Here is a 7,986-nt window from a genome sequence, read left to right as displayed (position 1 = left end):
TGGTATACGATGTCAGATTTTTTTTTTTATTAAATTTTAATTTAGGTTAAAAGTTTTTAAGTCATCTTAATTAGTGGTTAGAAAAACTGACAGAATGCTTTTTGAGAAAAAAACTGACAAAACCTATGCTTTGCCTCTGATACCACTTTTAGACGGTGATTATAATGTGAAAAAGGTTAATGAACTCCTCAATTTTTAGATTTATATACACTAATTAATTATTACTCATAATTATAATATATAATAAAGAAGAACATGATGAGTCCTAATTGATCTTAATTAATTCTAGTATATCCTAATCGATACATAAACACACTTTAATATAATATTAATCATAGTTATCATAACCAAATGACCAGGTGACCCGATTACTGAATCAACTGGTGGGTCACTGGTTTATCCGGTTGATCCGGTTATAATTTAAAAAATATAAATTATATAAATAAAATTAAAATTACATACTAAGACTTAAAATGTAAGTCTTTACAAATATAATAATAATAATCAAATGTTAATTTTTAGACAACTAATGATGCAAAAAAAGATAATAAATTAGTTTTTAATACAAAATACTTTCTCTATTTAAATAAACAAGAGCAATTAAAAGATAACATAATTGATAATCAAGTCCAAGTGATCTTAAAATTGAAATTTATATCTTTATAGGACAAATTTAGAGCTTGATCAACATTTTTCTCATTTTGATTTGCATCTATATCTTTCATAAGAAACACTGCATTATGATGTTATGCAAGACATCAGAATAGGAGAAAGAAGAGTTTGAAAAAGAAGAGTTTGAAGAGAGAGATACAAGAAACTAGTTACATTGTATGATAACTATGATAACTTTCAGGCAGCAACAAAAAAAAAACAAGAAAATTGAAACAGAAAGAACAGGGAAAACTCACTAATAAATTCAAGGTTCATGATAATCAGTAACAAATTTCAGCAACATATTCGGTTTTCAGCAACAAAATTAAAACAGAAAGAATAGGGGGAACTCACCAATTTCAGCAACATATTCGGTTTTCAGCAACAAAATTAAAACAGAAAGAATAGGGGGAACTCACCAAATCGGGTTGCACGAAGGAATCTGACGGCGAAGGAGAAGCTGATGGTGAGGGAGAAGCTAACGGCAAGGCTCGAAGCAAGAAGACGACAACGAAGACCAGTCCACCGGGACCTGTTGCCTCTATTACCGGCGACGAAGAGCGCAGGGAAGGGAGAGATCGAGACCAGGTGCAAGACAGAGACCGTGAGAAGCAAGAAGATGACCACCACCACTACCCGAGGGACCAGATGCGGTTCCGTCTGCTTCTGTCGCCAACGGAGCGAACACCGGGGCACGGGACCGCGACGACGACCAAGGTGAGTGGACGAGGTGAGAGACCGAGAGAGCGACGAGGTGAGGCCGTGAGAGACTGAGAGTGACGACTGTCGAGGTGAGGGGAGAGACGAGAAAGGGACTACTGAGTATTGAGTTCCGACTGCCGAGCTAGAGATGGAGAGAGCACAGAGACTGGCTGGGTTAGGGGGGTTTTACTTAGACTCTCAGAGTCAAGAGTCTCAGATTTGGCATTTGGGCATAGGGTTTCATCTAAAGGGAAAGGTTAGGAGGGGGGTTATGAAAGGACGTCGTTTCAAGTATTAGGAAGGAAAAAAAATAAAAAAGACCCGGATCGGGTTAAATTAACCGGCCGGGTCATCGGATTTCACGAAAACCCGTTTGGTCGAACCGGGTTCGACCTGGTCTGTTGCACAACCAGTTCAACGAGTGGCTTGGCCCGACCAAGTAACCGGGTGATCGAGTTTTCGGTCGAACCGGCAAGATCAAGCCGGATTTGATAAATATGTCTACAATAGACCACAAATAAAGATACAAATATCATACATAATATAATTTGCAACATTCATGTATAGGTCTCCAACATTCATTAAAAGTTTTCAACTATCGCCATTTTAATCTACATTATTACTTAATAGACCAAAAATTATAACAGGTGGATAGCTTTTTGTCACCTCCCAAAGCAATCACTCGATATTTCCTCACAACATCCTTTATTATTTTTTCCTCCATCTTATGTTATATGTCCATTCTCTTTGTAGCATTTAGCAACATGATACATATATAGAGATATCTTTTAGTCATCACAATATGTTTTTAGATGCCCTTTATATCAATGCATATCTCAACTTTGCTTTCTTCCTTCTTTCTTTCTCTTTTTATTTCTTTCTCTCTTTTTGCTTAACTCATTTCACGAAAACCCGTTTGGTCGAACCGGGTTCGACCTGGTCTGTTGCACAACCAGTTCAACGAGTGGCTTGGCCCGACCAAGTAACCGGGTGACCGAGTTTTCGGTCGAACCGGCAAGATCAAGCCGGATTTGATAAATATGTCTACAATAGACCACAAATAAAGATACAAATATCCTACATAATATAATTTGCAACATTCATGTACAGGTCTCTAACATTCATTAAAAGTTTTCAACTATCGCCATTTTAATCTACATTATTACTTAATAGACCAAAAATTACAGCAGGTGGATAGCTTTTTGTCACCTCCCAAAGCAATCACTCGATATTTCCTCACAACATCCTTTATTATTTTTTCCTCCATCTTATGTTATATGTCCATTCCCTTTGTAGCATTTAGCAACATGATACATATATAGAGATATCTTTTAGTCATCACAATATGTTTTTAGATGCCCTTTATATCAATGCATACTCAACTTTTCTTTCTTCCTTCTTTCTTTCTCTTTTTATTTCTTTCTCTCTTTTTGCTTAACTCATTTTCTTCCTTGATATCTTTTGATTGTAAATTGTTAATTTTTTTTTAATCCAAAATGGGACGAAAGTGATCCCAGAGATTGTGTTTCTTGAACTTCTCAACTTTTTCAATGAATAATAATATTCTGTGGTCTGATATATTTCAATTAACAAATTAATATAGACAATAATAAAAAACAGAAATATGGTTGGTCTAACAAGCAGTCATCAATTGCATAACCATAAAGGAGTTGCATTACGTGAATAAAGGATAAATTGAGAATCGCAAACATTCATATGCAAGACACTTATTAAATTGTATTTAATGAAGATCGATTAGTGAACCTAAATGGTAAGCAAAACCGAAGCAAACTAAGGCCTTCATTCTTCCATTTTTCTTTAATTAAATTCAAATGACAAGCAAATTAAGTCCCTAAAATGTTAACTAGTTCATTCTTTTATAAAGCAGCAAGGTTTAATCATACACAAGCAAATTAAGCCTCTATTTGGGAAGAACACATCACAAATATTAAAAAGCTCTAACTAAATTGAATAAAGTTTAATCACACTATATTTTAATCTCATAAAGAGGCAATCTAGAACTAACCTAATAAAAAAGATAGATGAACAAAGAAATTTAAAAATTGAACTAATCCATATTCTTAACTAATCAAGTCATCAATATTCAATAATCAATTAATCAAAAATCAAGATATGCACAGAAAAGTAGAAGAAAAAATACGTCATCAATGTCCATTTCATTAAGCAAATTCTAGTGCCAAAGCTCTATCATTCGAGAAAATGACACAAAACAATCATACAAAATACCATAGGTTAAAAATAAATAAATTCAATTCACAGAGCAAGAGGAAAAATATTTAGATAAAATCAAACAAGAGACACAAATTTAGGTTTCAAATTGAGAAATGACAACAAATAGAAGATAAAGAAGGAGAACGCATACCTAATTTTCTGAAGGAAGGAGACGTTCGTTGCAGTGCTGGCAGCAGAGTTTGCAGGCGGCGGCGGAGGCTGCTAGTGGATAGAATAGCGGCGGTGTGCGTAGAGAAAGCAAAAGGTTGGAGAGGGAGTACATAGTAGAGAGCACAGCAGCAGCGAAGAGAGAAGAAATGAGCAGATCGGCATCGAGCTCAAAGGTTGCAGCCTCAACAGCAATAGTAGCGGTGTACAATGAAGAGATCAGAGGGATGCTGGAGAAAGAAGTGGTTGCCGTTCTGGTCTATGACAGGGTGGGAGACTGAGGGGCTGTGGAAGAAGAATATTGGAGATTTGAAAGTAGTGGGTATTATTGGGTAAGCAAAGAGAAAATGGGATGTCATAGTCGTTGGGGTATTTTTTTGGGGGTTTGTCACTCATGTATTAATTTGAAATTTTTATATTTTTTATTTTTGTTAATAGTTTATTAGTTTGACAATATTTCTTTATATTTAAAGATCAAATTAAAATTATGATTAAAAATCAAATATTTCAAATTTAAACAATAAAATTTAAGAGGCTAAATTGGAATAAATTAAAATTGTTTGAATACCTTACAAATAAACTATGTCAAAATATGACAAATTAGAGGATTGGAAATTGAGAGTGACTAACTTACATCCTATATATGTATATGTTATAAAAATATGTTATAGGTGGGTATTAAACCAAGGATCTCTCACTTAGTGCAAAACCCTAAAAAAACCCTAAAAAATCCTAAAAAATCCTAGAAAACTCTTAAAAAATCCTAAAAAATCCTAGAAAACCAAGGATCTCTAGGATTTTCTAGGGGTTTTTTAGGGTTTTATAAGATTTTCTAGGGTTTTCTAGGGGTTTTAAGGTGTTATAGGGTTTTTTTTTATGGTTTTTAGGGTTTTCTAGGATTCTTTAGTGATTTTAGGGTTTTCTAAGATTTTCTAGGGGTTTCAAGGGTGTTCTAGGGTTTTAGCGTTTTTTAAAGTTTTTTTTATGGTTTTTAAAGTTTTTTAAGGTTTTTCTAGAATTTTCTTGGGTTTTCTAGTGTTTTTCTATTATTTTCTAGGATTTTTCTAGGGTTAATTTTAGTATATTAAAGGCAAAATTTCCAAGCGTAGAGCAAAGAAAAGGGTCAAACAATCAACTTAATTGAAGGAACCTAAAATCGAAACGCAACAACCTCAATTCAAGGAGCTTGAAATCGAAGGTACAGCAAAATCAAATAACAAATTTCTTGATCAGCATAAAGTTTTCACTATTTATTTTCATTAAAACTCTACCTGTGTGTTTGTGGCAGTGGAGCGTCAAATCAGTGCAATTAGGGTGGTTCGTGATGTTGACATCGAGCGATTGTTGATGGAACTTCGTTTGGTTCGATCGTGTTTCAGTGAGGAACAGATCTGGAAGCCAATGCTGCAGGTCTTCAAAGAAACCTTAACGAATCTCTCAATTGTGAAAGATGAAGGGAATGGGAAATTCGATGTGAAATGGAAAGAGAGAGGGAGCAGAGTGTCCACGACCTGTGGTGGTGTAGGAAGAGATTTGCATGCTTCTCTATTCCAGAGGCTTTCGATTGCTTTTCCTTCGGAATATCCTTCTTCGATTCCTCAGTTTGGTGGTTTTGAATACTCTAGCAATACTGGTAGTGTTTTGTTTTCTCTTTCGATTTAACTCATTTCATATCTGAATTAAAGTTTCTTAAATTGAATTAAAAAAATGGAAATGTGTGTTACGAAACATACTATTGTTCTATGCCCCTTAAAATGTTTGACTTCCTTCAATTTTGAACGATTTTACTATCGATATTATAGTTCTTATACATTTTGGCATAGATTGTAATTTATACCTGTTAGTTTACTTCTTTGTTGATAGGGAGAACATGATTTCTTGGTGATGAGAATCTTCATTTTAAGGACTTTGTATGTTCTCTATCTTCTCTGTGCACTTTGATTAATTGTATTTTGTAACATCCTTAGCTGGCTTGTTTGGGTCATTTATGCAGGACTTGATGCGACATAAAATTGGGGTAGCTATGTAGGAGCAGCATTAATATAGCACTTCCATTCTTATTTCCATCATGTGCTGAAGCATCCATGAATTGATTTGAATGAGAAATGTTGCTATTCATTTAGGATCGTTTCATGTACAGATGGAAGAGAACTTACCTCTATTACTAGTTTCTTTGCATACGCTGCTAAATATATTATGACTAACTTAATCAGGTTGCAAATAACAACTAATTAGTGATTGCAATGTATTGTGATAATATGAATTGATTGAATATTTGTTACATAGGTTTTTGAGGAGCCATGTGAAGCTCAGACTCTCACAAGTCAAGAAGGTCTTCAAACTCCTAATGTCTGTATTTTCTCCTTTTATTTTTTACCATCTGTTTTTTATGGATGACTTTATGAACTCTAGTATTCATTGCTGAGGCTATTTTTTAAACAGCTGTGATTGATTTGGCTTTGTTACCTTTTGCAGGTGAGTAGTCAGCGCTTGTCTGTTGGGATGACACCCAAGACCTTTAGGCTGCCGAAACCTGGCGAGACGCTTCTCTGTCCATGGATCACGTTTTGGTGTTTACAAGGAAAATAATATGGAAGCTATATATGGTATAAAGCAAATGTTCTAATTGAAATTATTGCTATATCTTGTTCATTTTTCTAGGGTTTTCTAGGGTTATCCAAGGTTTTCCAGAGTTTTTTAGTGTTTTCTAGAGTTATCTAGGATTTTCTAGGGTTATCTAAGGTTTTCAAGGGCTTTTTAGGGTTTTCTTAGGTTTTTTCTAGGGTTTTATAGGTTTTTCTTGAATTTTCTAGCGTATTTAGGGTTTTCTAGCATTTTTATGGTTTTTAGGGTTTTTTAATATTTTTCTAGGATTTTCTAGATTTTTCTAGGGCTTTCTATTATTTTCTAGGTTTTTCTAGAATTTTCAAGGATTTTCTAGGGTTTTTCTAAGATTTTTAGGTTTTTTAAGGTTTTCTAGGGTAATCTAAGGTTTTCTAGGGTTTTTAGGGGTTTTTAGGGTTTTCTAAATTTTTCTAGGGTTTTCTAGGGTTACCTAGAATTTTCTAGAGTTTTTTAGGATTTTTCAGGGTTATCTGGATTTTCTATGATTTTTTAGGATTTTCTAGGATTTTTATAGGGTTTTCTAGGGTTATCTAAGGTTTTCTAAAATTTTCTAACGTTATCTAGGATTTTCTAGGGTCTTTCTAGGGTTTTCTTTGGTTTTCTAGGGTTACCTAGGGTTTTCTAGGTTTTTTCTAGGATTTTCTAGAGTTTTAAAGATTTTTTATGGTTTTTAGGATTTTTAGGGTTTTGTAAAGTTTTTCTAGGAGTTTTTAGGGTTTTCTAGGATTTTTCTAGGCTTTTTTAGGGTTATTCTAGGGTTTTCTAGAGTTTTCTAGGTTTTTTCTAGGGTTTTCTAAGGTTATCTAGGGTTTTCTAAGGTTTTTTAGGATTTTCTAGGGTTATATAGGGTTTTTCTAGGATTTTTCTAGTATTATCTCGCGTTTTCTAGGATTTTCTTGGGTTTTCTAGGATCTTCTAGGATTTTCTAGGAATTTTAGGTTTTTCTAGGGTTATCTAGGGTTTTCTAGAGTTTTTTAGGATTTTTCTAGGATTTTCTAGGGTTTCTAAGATTTTCTAGGATTGTCTAGGTTTTTCTAGGGTTTTCTACGATTTTCTAGGGTTTTTAGTTTTTTAGAGTATTTTTTATGGTTTTTAGGGGTTTTTTAGGATTTTTCTAGGGTTTTCTAAATATTTCTAGGGTTTTCTAGGATTTTTCTATTGTTTTCTAGGGTTTTTCTAGAGTTTTCTGGGGTTTTTCTAAGGTTTTCTAGGGTTATCAAGGGTTTTCTAGGATTTTGTAGGGTTTTCTAGGATTTTTCTAGGATTTTGTATAACTTTTTAGGATTATCTAGGGTTTTCTAGACTTTTTAGGGTTTTTCTTAGATTTTCTTGGGTTTTTTAGGGTTTGTTAGGATACTTCGGTTTTTTAGGGGTTTCTAGAGTTTTCTAGGGTTTTCCTGGATTTTTTAGGATTTTCCAGGATTTTTTAGAGTTTTCTAGTGTTAATTTTAGTATATTAAAGGCAAAATTTCCAAGGCGTAGAGCGAAGAAAATGGTCAAACAATCAACTTAATTGAAGGAACTTAAAACCGAAACGCAGCAACCTCAATTCAAGGAGTTTGAAATCTAAGGTACAGCAAAATCAAATAACAAATTTCTTGATCAGCA

The sequence above is a fragment of the Arachis hypogaea genome, chromosome 12 (assembly GCF_003086295.3).
Source record: "Arachis hypogaea cultivar Tifrunner chromosome 12, arahy.Tifrunner.gnm2.J5K5, whole genome shotgun sequence".
Lineage (NCBI taxonomy): Eukaryota > Viridiplantae > Streptophyta > Magnoliopsida > Fabales > Fabaceae > Arachis > Arachis hypogaea.
This window is presented reverse-complemented; position numbering follows the sequence as displayed.